This window comes from Physeter macrocephalus, chromosome 19 (assembly GCF_002837175.3).
Source record: "Physeter macrocephalus isolate SW-GA chromosome 19, ASM283717v5, whole genome shotgun sequence".
Classification (NCBI taxonomy): Eukaryota; Metazoa; Chordata; class Mammalia; order Artiodactyla; family Physeteridae; genus Physeter; species Physeter macrocephalus.
The window spans coordinates 26,396,345-26,415,400 of record NC_041232.1 but is presented as its reverse complement, the minus strand read 5'-3'; the positions used below and the strand labels follow the sequence as shown (position 1 = coordinate 26,415,400).

The 19,056-nt window shown below is 46.4% G+C and overlaps 1 protein-coding gene across 7 annotated transcripts in view; it reads left to right on the top strand.

The window, feature by feature from the left end:
* LOC114483879 (guanine nucleotide-binding protein G(olf) subunit alpha) overlaps nt 1-19,056 on the top strand; it is a 68,429-nt gene that overhangs the window by 35,581 nt on the left and 13,792 nt on the right. The gene's annotated exons all lie outside the window — the stretch shown is intronic.

The window sequence follows — 19,056 nt, the reverse complement described above, 5'->3', positions numbered from 1 at the left end:
GTAGGGAAAATATGTTTTCTTTTTCCTTATAGACGTTTCCTCTTATAGGCATCTTTTCAACATGCCACATCCATGGTCGCTGCAAATTAAGCATCCCCTGACCTATACATAAGAAAGTGGACTCAGAAATGCCTAACCATTGATGTACAGCTCTGAACAACTCTGCAGTTTCCTTTGTGTCACCCAAGCCAGGGAGCCCAAGCCAGAATTGAGGGAGCCTAACCCAGGATTGAGGGAGCCTTATTACCATACACCTTTAAAAATATGGAATCTCTGAAATTGCCATGTGTCTTATAATAGCTATGCACATTTACTGTGACAGCATTCTCCTCCCATACACCCCCTCAACCCCCAAAATCTATTATTACAACTGTAGTACATCCAGAATGGAGAAAATATAGCATTTTGTGGAAAATTAAATATCATATTGCTTCGGAAAAAAAAAGAGCAGTTGTAAACATTTCCTTGGCTAATTACATAATTCTTAAAAAAACATCATTTTACATAATGAACACATTACTGAGTTCTTTGAAGATAAACCTTGTCCTTTGTGGTATATATATATATATATACATATATATATATATATATATACACATATATAATTAAAGGGACTGAAAAGCTGTATTTGATAAGCAATATGGAAAGGAAATTCTGAGTTGCACACGATAGAATTATCAAGGTACTGGATGTTTCTTTTTTCTTTTTTTTTTTTTTTTTTTTTCACGGTACGTGGGCCTCTCACTGTTGTGGCCTCTCCTGCTGCGGAGCACAGGCTCCGGACGCGCAGGCTCAGCGGCCACGGCTCAAGGGCCCAGCCGCTCCGCGGCATGTGGGATCCTCCCGGACCGGGGCACAAACCCGTGTCCCCTGCATCGGCAGGCGGACTCTCAACCACTGCGCCACCAGGGAAGCCCCTGGATGTTTCTTTATTCCGCTATTTTTGAGGAAAACCTAGGAGATTTCTGGCTACTGCAGGGATTACAATGGATTTCAGAATTAAGTTTGTTTTCATTAATAAAATAAGTGTTATCGTGAGGAATGTATAACAGGAAACGCAGTGGCACTGTTCTTAGAACCAAAGGCTGGAACAGCCCAAATGCCCATCCATAGGATAGCAGACACAGACCGTGCGGGGGGACCCAGGAGGGGCGGGTGCAGCAGCAGTGGATCCCACCCCCATCACGACACGGGTGGGTCTCTGTGTCTTTATGGTGAATGAAGAACTGAAGTGATGAAAGGTTATATAGAATACAGTACTCTTCTATGAAGTTCAAAAACAAGCAAGACTAAGTACCATATTGTTTCAGCGGACATATGTTTGTGATAATTTTTGTAAGAGAAGAGAATAAGCATCACAGTACTCGGGGTCGGGGGAGGAAGCAGGAGAGGGCTGCAGAAGGTGAACATCAGTTATCCATCACGCTGGGTGTGGGGGGTGGGAGGGGCTCAGAGTGTTCTCTGTATTATAAACAAATACGTAACAAAACAAAGCCAAAGAGGGCCCTGTGTCATTCCCCAATTCTGCTCACCTGCAGTCCCCATTAAAAAGAAATTGGAGTTTTCTAATTTATTAGCATAGATTCTTCTTTGTGCCCTGTTCCCACTTAGAGGGAAGCTTACATAGATGAACTCGAAGGGGCTGTGTGAGCACAACATCCAGTAAAGAAAATCCTAAATCTCAAGAATTTTACTGAGGTTTGCATTTCTTGTGATAGAAGATGGTGCTTTAAGATTCGTTGGCACGACGCTGCTGAGGGTATTTCCTCCATAAAGACAGATTCCAGGGACTTCCCTGGTGGCACAGTGGTTAAGAATCCCCGCCTGCCAATGCAGGGGACACGGGTTTGAGCCCTGGTCCGGGAAGATCCCACATGCCGAGGAGCAACTAAGCCCATACGCCACAACTACTGAAGCCCGTGTGCTCTAGGGCCTGCGAGCCACAAGTACTGAGCCCTTGTGCCACAACTACTGAGCCGTGCACCTAGAGCCCGTGCTCCACAACAAGAGAAGCCACCTCAATGAGAAGCCCGCGCACCGCAACAAAGAGTAGCCCCCGCTCGCCGCAACTAGAGAAAGCCCGCGCACAGCAACGAAGACCCAATGCAGCCAAATAAATAAATAAATAAAATTAAATAAATAATTTTTTTTTTTAAAAAGACAGATTCTGGGCTTCCCTGGTGGCGCAGTGGTTGAGAGTCCGCCTGCCGATGCAGGGGACACGGGTTCGTGCCCCGGTCGGGGAAGATCCCACATGTCGCGGAGCGTCTGGGCCCGTGAGCCGTGGCCGCTGAGCCTGCGCGTCCGGAGCCTGTGCTCCGCAATGGGAGAGGCCGCAACAGTGAGAGCCCCGCGTACCGCAAAAAAAAAAAAAAAGACAGATTCCGATTGTGCAGAAGACACGGTGGAAGATCAGTGTTTGTTGAAGTAACTGTCTTTCTGGAAACTTCATATCACATCTTGGCAGTAATTCCAGAGATGAGTGCTGTCCCATTTCTTTTTTATTATGAATGTAAGCCAGGTTATTTTGAAAGTATTCTAAACTTTCAACATTCAAAAGAAATGGGTGTGGGGAGAGGCTGCTGCTTGAGCCTGAGTCCAGCTCCTCCCTTCCTGGCGACCCCACCACCCTGAGCCTCAGTGTGTCCCTCTGTTGAATGGACGTGACAGCAGAACCTCTGCCGCGAGCTCATGAGGATTGAATTGATTGAGTTAATATACGGAAAATGTTGGGCTCCACCTTTGCTGGTCTCGGTATTCTCGATTAGCTATTCAGAAGAAAAACATTTTTAAGTCAAATGTTTATGTTGCCTGTTTGCAAAGCCAAGACACTCTGCTGATCTCAAAGCAACTGCATCACTACATGAGACCATGGCCGGCCCTTCTCAGTGAGCGCGTCCTCCATGCCACCACTGACCAGATACAGAAAATAGGGGTATAATGAGAGCCACAAATGCAAACCACGTGTGTAAATTTACATTTTCTAGTGGCACATTTTTTTGAAAAATGAAAAGAAACAAGTGAAATTTAGTAATATATTTTACTTAACGTGATATATTCTAAATATTACTTCAATGTGCAGTTTTTAGAAGTTATTCATGAGATAGTTTATCATCTTTTTTCTTAATCAATCTTTGAAATCCACTGTGTATTGCACATGTCAGCACACCTCAAGATGAAGAACCCACATGCCAGGTGCTCAAAGTCACCTGTCAATGGCGGCTGCCACGTCAGACAGACAGGGCTGGACCCAAGGATGGGGCAGAGGACATAGTGATTTCTTCTTAACCAGTCTGAGCGTTGGTGCTAGTGACAGGTGCAGACCAGTGGCTGTTTGTTGGGCCTCTCTGAGCCCCCACTGGGACCCTGACGTCCACGTGGCCATCCGAGCCCCGGCTGGTGGGGAGGGACACCCTGAGGAGGGGCCTGGCCTGGGCCGGGCAGTGTGTGTCCTCCTCACGGGGCAGGCACACTCGTCTGCCCTCCCAATGCTGATGAAAACCTCCTCCTCCTATAGAACCTTCTCTGCAAGCCTTCTCTGTCTGCAGGTCGGTGGGTGAGGTGCCCGCCATTTAGCATGACCCCAGTCCAGCTCCCTGCCTCTCAGCCTCCCGTGTCATTCGCCATGTCCTGACTCTGGGACAGCCAGCCACGCGGCCCTTGTCCGTATCTGTAGGTGGTGTTGCCAGCGGCTGGGCCTCTGTGTGTACAGCAGGTGTACCTGCGAGACCTGCTTCACCACACTCCCCAGTGACGCCCCTGTCATGATTGAAAGCTGCCATGAGCCTAGCGCTGTGTGTGTGACACGTACCCTTCTGGGTGCTTTTGCCCAAAAAAGGCCATGTGGCTCTGGGTTGCTTGAGCAGAGACAGATTGTGTGATTTTGTTCTTTTCGTTTTATTTTATGCGTGTACTTTTTTAGGGCATTGAGTAATTCACTGAAAACATACAAATTAGCATTTTACTTCTGAGCCAAGAAATTGGCTCTGGTCTATGTGTGTTTAAAAAGACTGTGTTATGAATCTAAATAGGATACATGGGGGGGAAAAGATTCCTTTTCAGCTCAGTGCGGGGGAGGGGAAAGCCAGAACCCGATTTCTGAGCCTTAAAGGAACTCGCTGTGCGTGTTCTGTCGGATTCTGAGAGCTGGGCGGGCCTGGGTGTCCGTCTTTGAGGGAGTCAGAAAAGTGGGAGGAAATGTGTGATTCATGGTGAGCAGAGAATCCGAGTTTGGAAACAGGGAAAGAGCAGGAAGCATTACTCATTTGCTGCTATTTAAAACTGGGGGCCAGAAGACAATGAGCACAGTGGTGTTTGAAGAGAAAAAGTTCCAGATATTGTAACATTTTTAGTCTCTCCGAAGTCTGGAATTGCTGTGGTTCACACTTTTTGTCTGTCCCATGCTTAGTTTTTGTCCCCTGCCAGCCATTTGAAAGGAGCACCTTTCTTCCCCAGCTTCAGTCCCCCTGAAGACTTCTAGATATTTCTTTTTACAAGATTTTGCCCCAGTGGAATTTGAAAATCGAGTCTAGACAGGTGAGAGGGGAGAGGGGAGCTGAAAGTTGGGACAAAGCTTGGGTAGGTGGACCTGGATTCTGCCCACTCCCCAGCATCATCCGTGGGGAAGCTCTGCAAAGGTGCAGTGGGCATCTGTAGGGCAGATGGGCAGTTAGGATGCTCCAGAGCAAGCTGTGTGCCTTGAGCCTCCCAACAAGTAGAACAAATGCACAAGGTAAATTTTAGAGCTCTGACAATTAGAGGAAACAAGGGTGCTGGGCCGCACTCGGAGGCGCCAGCGCTGGCTGATGCCCGGGTGATGGGGGCTTCCAGCCCAGCCCAACGACACCAGCAAGGACCCGCTGAGAACCCTGGTCCCAGTGAGCTTCCCATCCAGCCTTTCCAAGGGTTTTCTTTCTCTCTTTCTCACAATTCATCACATTAGGTAAAAGAAGTCAGTGCTGGTGAATTTAAAACCGAATTGCATTGTTTCTGGTTTGGTTTTGGTTTTCTGGCAATGTGTCTTTCCTCAATTGGGTTCAAGTCGTTGTATGTGAGGCCATAAAGAGTCATTCTGACCAGAGACCTGGGGTAAGTCCCCCCTCCAGCAGAATATCAAATATTCGGAGTCTCAGCTCCCAACGGGTTACAGCACCCGCTCCTCCTCCGGCTCAGCCCTGTGTCGAGCTGTCATTGAAGTCTTGAAAGATTTCCACCCACCTCCCGCCCACTCTCCTGGCAAGTGAAAGACGTTTGAATTCCTCTCTCAAGGGAGAAGATTATTAGAGTGAAAGAAAATGACTGTTCCCTGTTCTGAAAAGGAGAGAGGAGAAAAGTGGGTTGTGGCCCTCCTTTGCTATTCTGTACCTGTGAGGATGCTGTCATGCCGGCTCCCAGAAATCAAGAGAAGGAAGCTCATCCCAGCTGCCTTGTGTGCCTATTTCAGCTTAGAACCCAGGGTCCTGAAATACAGAGCAGGAGATGCCATGTCTGGAAGACCCCAAGTAACTGAATGCAGAGAAGAATGTCAAAGGGGAAGGAAAGGAAACTCGGTTTATGTCTCCCGCCCCTGGAGTCCTAGAACTGCCACTGAAAATGAATCCACTTGGGGATCAGATCTGGATGAGAAGTAATGATTCTTTTACACTTGACTAAAGACTGTAGGGGGATGGACCCTCACACATCTCCATTTAAATCTTTTCGTATTTTACGAACATCATTTCATAATTTGTTAGTTCAGCTCACCTTTCTACATCCCAAGCTAATGAAACTGTTCAAGCTATGTTCACAGAGCCCCAGCCATGCTGGAAGCATCAGGTTAGGGGCTCAGACAGGGGTGAGGGGGTGAGGTAAAGATTTTTTAAATAATCCCTGTTCTGGGGCTCGTGGTCTAAGTAGGAAGATAAGACCAACACGCATGAAAAGCTACAGATCAAGAGATCCTAGGATTTCACTAAATCCTAGTCTAAAACTGTCTCTACTTTCCACAAATACAAAAGAAAATAAGAACCTGACAATGGCGAAAGTCTATTCCACACAAATTTCAAAACAATGCCTTCCCCATCCCCCTTCAGATGTAGAGGTATTAGAACTGAAGTCTCTGCCAATAACGCATCATAACCATATAACCATATAGCCACATAACCATATAACCATCATATAACCATAACTTTTCTGGCGACAGATCTCGTGCCTGGAAGTGACAACACGCTATTCAGTGAGATGGGCGGAAGCCATTCTCAACCTTTGCAGCATCACCTAATTTTATCATTAGTGACTCTTTGCGACAATGACGTAAGGGATGAATATAGAGCATTTCAGACCTTGGCATCATTAGGTAGCATCATTAACTAATAAACGTTAAACCCAATTGGGTGATTTCCTATATTTGAGATCACCTGCCTTGGTCAGTTCTACATCATGAAGTTTTCATGCATATTTAGGGAGCTTACTGGGCTCGTGGGCCACCTGCGCTGGGCTGGCTCCACGATAAGAAAGGCACAGGGTAGACTTAGGCACCTGTTCCATTGCCGTTGCCGGTTTCCCACTGCCTTCTGCAGACTTTTCTTTTTACTTCCTGCTGCCCCAATAAATAATCCTGATCAAACCCGGAGCCAATCCCATAATCAGGCCTTCGAGATCTGAAGCAGCCTGAGAACTTGGCAGCCACGGGGTCAGTGCATTATTCCCAGATCAGGCCGCACCTCAGAATCATCTGGGGAGCTTTTAAAGCAAGATCCCAACGCTTGCCCTCGGAGACTTTGAGTAGGAATTCTGGGGGAAGGTTAGAGGAATCTGTGCATTTGAAAAGCTCCCTGAGGTTTCCACTGCACCCCCAGGTTGGGCAGCAATGACCAGACCCCTGGTGTGGTTCTCAGCGCCCGGTGGGCCCGGCTTGCGGCCGTGGACTTGCAGTGACTTCTGGTTATGGGGTGTGGGTTGCCGGACGTAAATGTAGCTTCGCTTCACAATCACAGTGATAATTGCACCTTACTGTAGCCATTTTTGTATTTACAGTTCAGGGTAAGTCTTGATTCATTCAAAGTCATCGACAGTATTTTTGCTTAAAAACAGAATGTGTGATACATTAAATGTGAAGGATCGATCATAAGGAGGGCTTGACACCTGCGCCCCCTCCAGAGGGTCGTCCAGCCCCAGGCAGGGTGGCCTGAGCCTCCTTTGGCCTGTCATTCTACTCCCACCCCCGCCAGGCCTGCGGGGAAACCGGGGCGGCTGGGGCAGGCTTGCTGGGAAGCTCTCTGCGCAGCACAAGTGCTGAGGGGTCGCTTTGGAAGCCGAGGTGGTGGGACAGCCCAGGCAGAACCGGAGTCCTGAGAATATGGGCATCTCGTGTTTCAGCGGGAAATGCTGAGGGATTAAAGAGGCTTCGATGGCCTTAGGAACTGTGCCCCCCGCGCCAGCGCCCCCCCACTCCGCCTTGTACGCGAGGTCCTCCGGAGTTGGGGACTGCAGGGTGGGGTCGTTCCTTGTCGACTCAGCATTTTCTCCCAGCCCCGCCCCCCCCTCGCCTCACCCCATGTACAGGGAGGGCAGGGCTGTGCACCTGGGAGCGTGTTTGGGGGGAGACCACACAGAGACAACCAGATTCCCTCGGATCAAATCAGGCAGTTATGCATCTTACAGATGACAAACAACCCACATCTCCTTTGTAACGTGGATTTTTAAAATAAAGTTCTCCGTGTTTTTCATTTTATCCTACTTACATTTTATGCCCACTTTTTTCTTGGCATTAGCTACCGTAATTTGGAAACAATCTTAAACTGACAGAGTTTTACATGTCATTTACACAAATAATGCTCATCTGATTTTGAGGAGGTATAGGAAGAGTTTAGACCCAGAAGCTATAAAAACACCTTGTTGTGAAATGCGTCGTAAGAATATGCAGGCTACCACCATGTGTGCTGCCGTGTTTCAGAGTAAAAGTCTCAGCGAAAATGTTTTGTTTGAAGTAAAAGTAAATATTTTGTTGAGAGCACATCACAAACCTGATTACATGTATCTGAGATACACACTTGAAGAAGAAAAGACTCATTTGCGATTATTCAAATAGCGAGTCAGTATGTGTACACCTGAAACTAGTGTAATGTCCTATGTGGATTACACCTCAATAACATGAATAGTAAATAAGTAAATATAAGGAAGGAAAAACTCAAGTCACTGATGCGAACATGAGAAGAAAATTCTAGGAAACCAAATTCAAGGGTTCAGTTTTCTGGAGATCCCCAAGGGTCTGGGAAAGGTGCTCTTTTCAAAAAATAATGAGATGCCAGATATTCAAAGTAAAGATTAAAGTGGGGAATGGCTTTTAATGGTGTGAATAGAATCGCTGAGCCGAGTGTGGGGTCTCTGTGGGGTGGGGTTGGGACCTCACCCCGCTCACCCAGCTCTGCTGCAATGGCTGTCACAGCCTCTGATTCCCACGCTGACATCACTGAGTTCTCGGAGGGGGATGTTTACGAGCTGGACCCACCTCACTGTGAGTGCAGATGTTCCACGAGTTTCTGACACTGTTGTGAATTCTCAGCACCACAGAGGGTCGGGGTTCAAGGAGCCTGTTAACATGTTTGACCTTGATCTCTGAGACCCCTGGGCATTTGACATCATGTCAAATTCTGTGGTCTGTAGCCTGTTGATTTTTCCATCAGAGCTATTTCAGTACTTAGTAAAAGAAAGAAAAGGACTGCTTAGAATGTACAGAGCAAGGTGCCCTGACTTGGGAATGATGCTGTATCCCTTTAGTGTTGGGAAGGGAAGCTGAGTGTTGAGAAGCTTGTTGGATTCATGAGACGTGCCTGGTATCCTAACGAAGGTTTCCAGGAAAGCGAGGCTGGGACTCTAAGAGGTTTGCTGGCCACGGTTATCTTCAAATTCCCTGTCCACGGTGTCCGCATTGCCAGCCACCCGAGCGGAGCCAGTGAGGTGTTTTTCTGTAGCCACAGCAGAGCCATAGACACCCAGGTAGGAGGAGAGACCAGAAAAGCCATAAAGGACCCTATTTGCCTTCTCAACAAAAGGCTCATTATCAAGAGATCACGCTTGTTTGCTTCAAATAAATGAGCTGATTTCTCTCCTGGGTGCTTTTCTTGGTAAAACATTTTAAAAGCTTTCAAAAAGGAAAAAGAAAACACAAACCTATAATCAACTCCACATGATCTAAATAAGATGCTACGCCCGTATCGTATCCCCTCCCCCCACAAGAAAATCAGCGACTAGAGCATGTCTTACCCATTTAGGTAAGACATCATCAGTAGAGCATAACCAGGTTAGCTTGTAGGTTTGTCACCCAGACTTGGGTGGCTCCCTGGTATCACGTCTCCCACCCAGTAAGTTAAGCCAGTCTCTTCAAGGCTCCTGACTGTTACCACCTTAATCGCTCATGTCCTGCTGACTCTTTTTTTTTTTTTTTTTTTTTTTTTTTATTTTTGGCTGTGTTGGGTCTTCGTTGCTGCCCGCGGGCTTTGTCTACCTGCAGAGAGCGGGGGCTACTCTTCGTTGCGGTGAGCAGGCTTCTCATTGTGGTGGCTTCCCGACCAAGGCTCGAACCCGGGTCCCCTGCATTGGCAGGCGGATTCTTCCCTGTGCCACCAGGGAAGTCCCCCTGCTGATTCTTTGAGTTTAACTCTACCTCCTTTGGAGACCTTTCCAGTCTGTTCTGAAATGGGGAGATCTCGCCCTTTCCCGAATTCCCGCAGCTTTCACTTCCTGTGGCTCTCCTAGTTGGCACTCCAGCTTTGGTCATTATATTATATCCAGTACTTATTGCCCTTTATAGTTGCCTAATTATTCTGTATATCTGAGCTGCAATCTCCTTACTGAAAGTGTTAACTTCTTGAGACCAGGAGCCGCGGCTTATTCTGGGGGTCCCTCTCCCCAGCTCCTCGCCTCATGCTGGGCACATAATCTGCAAAATTTCAAGCTCCTTGAGAACAGGGACCACCTCCTCACTCTGATGAACCAAAAGTTCATCAACAGATGAATTGATAAACACAATGTGGTGGATCCATACAATGGAATATTACTCAGCTACAAAGGAATGAAGCTGTGACACATGCTGCAATGTGGATGAGCCTCGAAAACATGCTCAGTGAAGGAAGCCAGACACGGAAGGCCACGTGTTGTGTGATTCCAGTTGTGTGAATTATCCACACTAGGTAACATCCGTAGAGACAGAAAGCAGATCAGTGGTTGCCTCGTATTGCGTGGAAGAGAGGATGGAGAGTTACTGCTCTGTGGGCAAGGGATTTTCTCTCGGACGATGGAAGTTTGGGGACCTACAAATAGAGGTGATGGTTATACAACATCGTGGTTCTACTAATGCACACTTTAAAGTACTTCACTTTCTATTCTGTGAATTTCACCTCAATTTTCTTAATCTTTTAAAAAGACATACATAAGCAGGCATCTAACAACGTCTGTGCCTACCGTCAGGAATAATTACCTTTCTTAAATTTCTGTTGAGTGAAAAATAGATTAAAGTAACTTATAAATATTGGATTTTGACCATGTATTATTCACGCTAAGCTACAGATTTGAGGATAGTGACCAAGAGGCCGATGTACCGAAAGGCCTTGTACTGAAAGTGAAATCAGTTTTGTTATGAGGAAAGTCCTGCTCAAGCCAAGAGAAGGGGACTTTCCAGAAGAGCTTATTCACCCAAACACTCCTGACACAATATTTATCGAGCTCTTACTAAGTGTCAAGGACAAAAAAACATGAAGATCCCTGCCTCGCGGGGCTGACAGTGTAGCAGGGGATAGAGAGACTAAGCAGGACATAGTGAATGAGTTAATTGCAGGCTTCAGGAAGTGCTGAGCGCTGTGGACACAGGAACAGTTGGGGCAACGAGGGGCCTGGGCGTGGAAGACTGAGGATGGTTAGAGAGGGTGTCATGGGGAAGGGTGTTGGGGAGGCCCCGAAGGAGAAGAGGCAGCCGCACAGCAGGGCTAAGGCGCCGCCCGGGTGCGAGTGGGAGGCCAGCATTGGCTGGAACAGTGACCGAGAGGGAGGGCAGAATGCGGACAAGGTGCTGGACAGGCCACGGAAAGGGGGCACCAGAGAAACAGGGCTGGTGTCACACAGGGACCCTGAGCGGACAGGCCGTAGGCGGGGGGGCACAGCGGTGACCCCAGCTGACTGCTCTGTGCAGCCCCGAAGATGTGGCGGGTGGGAGGCACTTGCAGTCATCGGGTGAGAGAGGCCACTGGTCAGAACCCGGCAAGCGGTGGAGGTGGAGCCGTGGTGATGGATTTCACGTGCCTGTGAGACACAGGAGCGTCCAGGTGACTTCAGGGCTCAGTCTGAGCCACCAGAGAGACACAGCCTCCATCCGCCAAGTTGCAGGGCAGGTATAGGGGGTCAGGAGCTCGGCTCCGGCCGTGTCGAGTGTCCGGCGTGCACTGGACATCCGGGGAGAGGACAGAACTGCTCTTCACCTTCAGGTAACAGGTTCTTCTGAGGAAGGTGCTCAGGTACGTGATCCCGGGCGGGTCCTCGGAACAGTCACCGCAGTGAGCCGAGCGGTGCAGAATCCTCACATAGACCACCTATGGCATCAAAGCTTTTTCCAGCGTGGACCTGGTTACCCAATTCCCTGGAAGGTTAGGAACATTCTCCTTGTCTAGGAAGAATGGTGGGTTTCGGATAAAGATTACAAGAAAAATGTTTCCTCTTCCTATAATTGTCAGATGCCTTCTTTGATTCCCTCTGGACAGTGCACTTGCCAAACAAATATCATTTTCTTGACATTTAGAGTCAAGTTAGCAAAAAACTAATAAAGATCATGCTTCTTATGGGTTTTCCCCCGAGATCCTGTCGTCACCACTGATGTACCCGGCCTAAAAGATTGAGAGGGTGAGAGCAGAAGCCATCCATTTACAGGGTTTCTTGTGTCGCAGACAGCCCCTTGGGCTGCGCTGGTCTCTCCTCTTCCAGACCATCGTGGCCAAAGTCAGCTCAGGAGGCAAAGAGTGGGCCCAGGAGGAGGCTTCCTTGTTGTCGGGAATTGTCGGGAGCTCCAGGAATGTCAGGTCCATCTGTGTTCAAGTTTAAATCAGAAACACGTTCAAGAGCTGGATGAGAGTGACATCTTGTAACACTGGCTGCACTGCCTGCCTCCGTTCGGGTAAAAAAACGTTTAATAAAGCTGCTAAATGCTGAGATGAATTAAGCATGATGAATCAGAAATTCCAACTAGTAACTCTTGTAAAATGGTTCCAGATGTTTCTCTTGGGAAAGGAGGCCCTCTCCTAGGTATATACCCAAGATAATTAAAAACCTACATTTACTCAAATACCTGTACACGAATGTTCACAGCAGCACTATTCACAACAGCCAAAAAGTGCAACCCAAATGTCCATCGAAGGATGAATGGATGAACCCACGTGGTCCATCCACACAGTGGGATCTTATTTGGCCATAAAAAGAATGAAGCACTGACCCATGTTACACCCTTGAAAACATTATGCTAAATGAAAGAAGCCTGACACAAAAGGCTACGTATCGTAGGAGTCCCTTTTTAATGAAACATCAAAACAGGCAGATCTGTAGAGACAGAACGTGGACTGGTGTTTGCCAGGGCCAGAGGAAGGTGAGGATAAGGAGTGACTGCTCGTGGGTGCAGGGTTTCTCTGGGGCGATGGACATGTTCTAAAGGTGATCGTGGTGATGGGTGCACAACTCTGTGAATAAACTTAAACTACTGACTTGTATACTTTAAATGGGTAAACTGTATGGTATATGCATTATAGGTCAATAAAACTGTTGCATTAAAAATAGACAGAGGGAAAATATAAAACTTAAAATCAGAGAGTCCCAGAACTGGCAGAAATCTTAAAGGTGATCTCATACAAACACATGAGTGTAGAATATCAAGGTCTTTGGGTTCTTTGGACAGTTTTCCTTCCCTTTTGTGTCTAGTGCCAGATACGCAGCTGCTGCAGTTTTGCACAGGAGATCTGCAGCGCCTTTGAAATCTTTTATTTTGTGGAAACATGAATCCCCTAATCCCTCCAGCAATGCACCGCGGGTGTTGCGTTTCCATTTAGCCATTGTTTCCTTTCAGGGAGGCTGCACATTCCCACTGAGGACACCCTCCGCCTGTTGTAGGGTGTAGGGTACACGTGCAGCTTAGTTAATTATTAAGATCCCCCTTAGTAACTGGGGATCGTGGGCCTGCACCCTGGCCCAGCCCACTCCCCTTCCTCCTCCCCGCCCCCCAGCTGCCTACAGGCTGAGCTGGGGTTCGCCAGAGCCCCAGGGACACCTTCCCGTGTGGGGACTCGGAGGCTCGGCTTCCAGGCGCCCTTCCATGGGGCTTCACACATTCTCCTACAAGGGCTTGGCCCTTGTTTCTAGAAAGCAGCTGCAGTCCTGTTCAGCCAGCCCCACTCCTTCTCCAGCTGTAAGTGCAGGAATCTGGGGGCCTTGTGGTGGGGAGCGGGGGGTCTGGGAGCCGGGGCAGCCCAGGCACCAGAAGCTCAGGGTGCAGCTCAGTGCGACAGCAGTGCCCTCGGGGCTCCTGTCTCCGAGGCCCACTCTTGGCCACCTTAACCTACCTCTTGTTGGTGATCTGGCCGTTCCCTTCTAGTGTTCAGAACCCGTGCCCCCTCCCCAGCGCCTGGTGCGACGCCTCGTGCCCGTGGGTGTCCTGAAGCTGTTGCTGGAATTCAGTCCTCAAGCCTGCACGGCCTTCTGTTCCCTGCCACGTGCTTCTCTGTGAGCCTGTTGGTACCTGGCGGCCTTGTCATGATGCTCCCCGATCTGCAGCCCGTGTTCTGGCCCTGTCCTTGTGCCCAAAGCCAAGAACTCCCTGACCCTCCCCCCAGCAGCACTTCACAGGTCGGTCCTCACCTCTTGGCTGTCCTGAGGCCTGGTCCACCCCCCCACCTTCTAATTTTGTCTTCCTGCTACCGTCTCACCGCCTCCCTCCTGCCCTGGTGCCTCACGTGCACATCCTCAGCCCCCTTCTCCACCTGTCGGCCATGTGCTCATCACTCCAGCTGAAGCTCCAGCCTCTGACCAGAAGGACCCGTTCTGTCCCCGGGGAACAGGACATAGTGGTCAGAGTGAAGAAGCTCCCCCGGCTGGGACCTGAACCCAAAATCCATGCTCAACTAGAAATATCGTTTTAGGATTCCTCATTAGGCACCTCTACTATGTTTTACACTAAAATTTTCCCCAAGAAATATGTATCTAATTCTACAGCCATTGTCAGTAGGAATATACCAAACCCACTTTTACAGACATTTGCTTTAAATCTAACCTGTTCCCAAAAAGAGGGTCTTCTCCCTCCATTTTGCCTCTCAGCACATAAAACAGGACTCAGAGTGACTAAGAAGACCAAGAATAATACCTCCAGGTGTTACCTAATCAAGCTTGATGCCACAGAGAACTTTTGTCAGACGACTTGACAGAGCCTGTCTGGAAGCAAAGACCAAAGTCGTGATTCTTTGAGTCTCTTATCCCTAATAAAAATACATAATTATTTTATTTCTGTTCCCACACAAATAAGTTTCTCCCGTGAGTCTCTTTGGCATGCTTCAAGTGCACAAGTTTCTCAGAGAATTAGGATTTTAGAGAGAAAATCTTAGGTCTAAGAGTGGGAGTATTATGAAGGAGAAAATCAAAAGCTAAAAAATTAATTTTGTGGGGAAAAAATACTTAAGGAAAATTATATGTTCCCATCACAATGGGGTAGATTTATTTAACTCTCTACTATGGGTCATGGATCTAATTACTAGAACTTTATACTTATCCGTTGTTTTGTGAGACTATAATTTAGAAATAAAAGGTAGAGTCCTTAGACAAATCTTACTAAATCTCTAAAAAAAGTTTTTTTTTTAACCAAGTGCAAGAGCAGCAAAATCCATGCAACCTGGCCATGGTGGGCGGCAAAGGCCCCTTTGGCTCAGTCCCCCTGAACCTTGGAACCACAGGGAATTCTGATTCTGCCCCAGCCCTTGTGGGTCATGCTTCAGGGAGAAAAGAGACAGGCCAGAGCTTTGTGGGTAACTCTCTGTGCTCAGCTACACAGGAAGGAAGTGAAAGCCTCTGGAACTAACACATGAAATTAACAAGGTTGCTGGATATAGGATCGAATACAGATGTCAACTGTATTTCTTTGTACTAGACATGAAAAATTCCAAAAATGAAATTTTAAAAAAATATGCACCTTCAAAATAACATCCAAAAAATTACTTAGGAAAAAAAACCTAACAAATGATATGAAAGATGTATACACTGTAAAGTAGGAAACATCATTGAGAGAAAATAAGACGCAAACAGATAGTACCATGTTCATGGATTAAAAAGCTCATTGTTGTTAAGATGGCACTTCTCCCCAAAGCAACCTAGAGATGCAGTGCAATTCCAGCCAAAATACCAGCAGCTTTTCTATAGAAACTGACAGGACAGTTCTCAGACATATGTGGAAATTCAGAAGACCAAGAATAGTCAGAATGATGTTGGAAAAGAACAAAGTTGCAGGACTTAACACCTAATTTTAAGACTGACTACAGAGCTACGGTAATCAAGGTGGATGGAGTTGGCACAAGGATGGACATGTGGGTTGGTGGAACAGAATTAAGTCCAGGAACAGACCCACGTGTGTATGGTCAATTTCAGCAAAGGTACCAAGGTCATTTTCAACAATTCAATGGAGAAAGGGTAGACTTTTCAGTAAATATGCTGGGGGAAGCTGCATATCCGCATGGAAAAAAGTGAAGCATGACCCTTTCCTCCCACCATAACCCCAAATTAACTCAGATCATAGACCTAAATCTAAGAGCTAAAAATATTAAACTTTTAGAAGAGATCTTGGAGAAAAAACTTTTTACTTTGGGTTAGGCAGAGATTTCTTAGAACACAAAAAGTGAAAAGCAAAAACGGATTAATTAGGGACTTCCCTGGTGGTCCAGTGGCTAAGACTCCACCCTCCCAATGCAGGGGGCCCGGGTTTGATCCCTGGTCAGGGAACTAGATCCCACATGCATGCCACAACTGAGAGTTCTCACACCGCAACTAAAGATCCTGCATGCCACAACTAAGACCCAGCACAACCAAATAAATAAATAAATATTTTTTTTAAAACTGATTAATTAGGCATCATCAAAATTAAAAACTTTGCTCATCAAAAGATGCTTAGGAAAATTAAAATGCGAGCCACATTGGGTGAGAAAATGTTGGCAAAACCTGTAGCTAAGAAAGGATTTGAATCCAGGCAATTTTTTAGAATATTTTACTCTTATGAAAAATAAAACAATAAGAAGACATACAACCCAATTTTTTAATGGGAAAAATATTTGAACAGACACCTCAGAATGAAGGTATGCGAGCAGCCAACAGTCACGTGAAACGATGTCCACCGTCAATGGCCATTAGGGAGATGCGAACTCAAACCACAGCCAGATGCCCTACACACCCGTTAGAATAATTAAAATCAAAAAGACTAACAAAACCAAGTATTGGTGAGGTTTGGAGGAACTCGAACCCCTACCCATTGCTCTTGACAGTGCAAATGGAATGGCCACTTTGGAAAACAATTTAGCCATTTTTTAAAGTTAAACATGCACCTGCCCTGTAACCCAGCAATTCCACTCCTGGGTATTAACCCAAAAGGGATGATAATAGAAGTCCATACAAAGCCTGGTACACAGATATTCCTAGCAGCATTACTCATAACAGTCAAAAACCATAAATAACCCCAATGTCCATCCACTGGTGAGTGAGTAAACAAACAAAATGTGGTCTTATCCGTACAATGGAATAAGACTCAGCAGTTTTTTTTTAAGCTGCTAAATAAAATACATAACAAAATGGGTGAATCTCAGAAAAATCAGGCTAAGTGAAAGAAGCCAGACACAAAAGACTATATGACTTCCTTTATACAAAATTTCTAGAAAAGGCAAAACTATAGGGACCAAAGTAGATTGGCAGTTGTCTGAGACCAGGAGAGGGGGCAGATGGTGGAGGGGATCTAAGACTTGGCTGTGTTGGTTGGGTGTGTGACTGGATAAGTAAATGGGTGAATTTTAGGGCATATAAAGTATATACCTCAAGAGGCTGTTAGAAATGATTCTAAGAATAGTTAAAGTTGGCTGTCACAGGGGGAAAAAGGCGAGTGTGGTGTATATTGTAAATGTGGGTTTGCTCTCACTGGTCTCCAGCCATGAGGAGCTGCTACAGAAGAGAAGGAGGAAGCTGGCCAGGGCCCGAGGCTGCTTCCAGATCCAGGCTGATCACGTCCTAGTCAGGGGGCTCGGGCAAGTACAAGGATCCAAGATCTTTCCCATTTCCTCATCTGTAAAACGAGAACTGCATCACCTGCATGGCAGGGTATTTGAGACTCAAGTGAGCCCTCGGCCAAAGACCCTGAGAAGCTTGCCTGGGACCCACGAGGCCCCAGGAAGGGCCAGGGTGACGCCACTTTACGTTTGGTTACTTGCTGTGGTTGTCACCCACGGAGGCCGTGCTTCATGCTGGGAAAGACTCGGGCTTGGGTCCCCCTGATTACTGTCGACACTTTATTTAGTTTGTTTAGCCTGGTCTCTGAAAGCTGTTTCTAAATAGAATTTGAAGCATCCTGTATTAACTTAGACCTGAGGATGGACAGAGATTATAAATAACCAGGCGTGACGGATCCCACACAGACCTTCAACTTGACATCCACCAGATATCTGAAAAAAGAAATGACAGAAACCTATTAGATCGTTCTACACCCTGAGGGGTAAAACTGAGTAGGTGTATTTTAAATGAATCAGACCCAAACTTGAGCTTTAGAAAATTCTACTTAATTGGCTACTCTCCTGACTGAAACTGCCTGTTTCTGAGGCCCATTTGATGGTGGTGGTGGCCGTTGTTCACTGCATTACCGTGGAAAGTTCCGGTAATCATTTATTTTTGCTCTAGCGTGTTCCAGAAAGAATTTAGTGCCACTCACAAAGTTATAATACAAGTTAATTTTTAAAAAACAAAGTATGGCAGAGGGAAGCCAGGAACAGGTGAGTGAGTGATGTGGTAGCAGAGGTGAAGTTGGTACCCAGAGCATAAAGGCAAGGTCTACACACAAGCTGGGACCAACCCCCAAACGGGATTTCTGAGCTTCTTGGCGGTCAATTCAGTGACATAAATGAAAGCAGCAGAAAAGTCACAGGATCCCAGAGGATTAAAAATTAATAATGAAATTGGTGAAGCTTTTTTTTTTTTTTTTTTTTTTTTGTGGTACGCGGGCCTCTCACTGTTGTGGCGGGGCACGAACCCGCGTCCCCCGCATCGGCAGGCGGACTCTCCACCACTGCGCCACCAGGGAAGCCCTGGTGAAGCATTTTCTTGAGAGATGCAAAAAAAAGTATTACTGACACTAAAATTAAAGAGGAATATTTTCCATAAGACATGCTAGGAATAACATTTTTCACTCAACCCAGTAAGGGTTTCCACCACCCTCAGGACAGAGCACCACATGTGGGAGCAGCTCCACCTGAGACCTGGGTGCCCTCCAGGCCACTGGACGACATCTCTTTCACCAGATAAGAAATATTATGCTTTTGATTGTTATGTCCAAAACAAAAAGTGAATCTTAAGTGTCAGTGTAACCAGAAGTTGTTTTATTGTATTACATTAGCAGAGAAATCATGCAATAATTTTTTTACATTTCTTATTGGCAGACATTTATTTCTGTTTTAAAGCAGTTATGAAGAATTTAAAAAAATTTTTTTAAATTGTTACCTACCTGAGAATTCCAGGCTAGCTTTGAGTATACTTTATACCTACAGGAAGGCGTAAACAGCAGAACGAGAAGGAAAGTGCTGTAATAGGAAATGGAGGAGTTGGGTATTTAATTTTAGTTTAAATTTTGATTTAAACATCAAAATTATGCTATGAAAATTTAAAGCCTTGCTTTTTAAAAGTAGGTTTAATTTGGTATCATTATCATGTTTATTTTCTATAACACAACTCAAACTCCTTTGAATTAGAATGACATAAATGACCATATATTTCAGTTGCTAAATATATGAAGATCACAAGGTGATTCTCAAATTCAAT